This window comes from Penaeus monodon, chromosome 23 (genome assembly GCF_015228065.2).
Source record: "Penaeus monodon isolate SGIC_2016 chromosome 23, NSTDA_Pmon_1, whole genome shotgun sequence".
Taxonomy (NCBI): domain Eukaryota; kingdom Metazoa; phylum Arthropoda; class Malacostraca; order Decapoda; family Penaeidae; genus Penaeus; species Penaeus monodon.
The window spans coordinates 41,510,639-41,511,274 of NC_051408.1; positions in this window are offsets into that span (position 1 = coordinate 41,510,639).

A 636-nucleotide genomic window follows, 5' to 3' on the forward strand; every position below is an offset into this window, starting at 1 on the left:
GCAACATAGCTGTTACAATCCCACTTTGAAACAAACGGGGGGGAAAACTGAGAAATTGTTGGGTAACTAAAAACTGAGGTTATCTGAAGTATGTCTTAAATATTCTACTTCATCATTTCACTTGACTATTGTGAAGAGAATCAAAGCAAAATCACACTTCCCATATAAAAAAAAAATCAAATGATTAAAACTTACCATGAATTCTCTATAACCATGGAGCAAAACATCAAAAGAATGGAAAATCACAAGAGTCAAAAGAAACATTCTTAATAAGAAAGATTTCAAACATTTCCTAAATATATGTTAAATATTTCTGGTAACCATCGCTCTCCTTGGAAAGCCCAGTTATTTGCAAACAAATTATGCAAAAACAGAAAATGTGCATAACACTATACATGGTACAAAAAAGCAAATTAGTAAATAAAAAAATTAAAGTGTTAGTATTATTCTTATCACATTTTGAACTGCTCAGTCCTTACTTCAACATGTTTATCATCTAAGCTTAAAAGTGCTGTCCTCTTTGCAAGGTCGACATATTAAAAAAGAGGCAAGTCCACTTTCATTTTCTTCAATAAATCTAAACAAAAACAAGACAGCAGAAATCAACAGACTCTACTGCCTGAAAGTTGGTCAAAG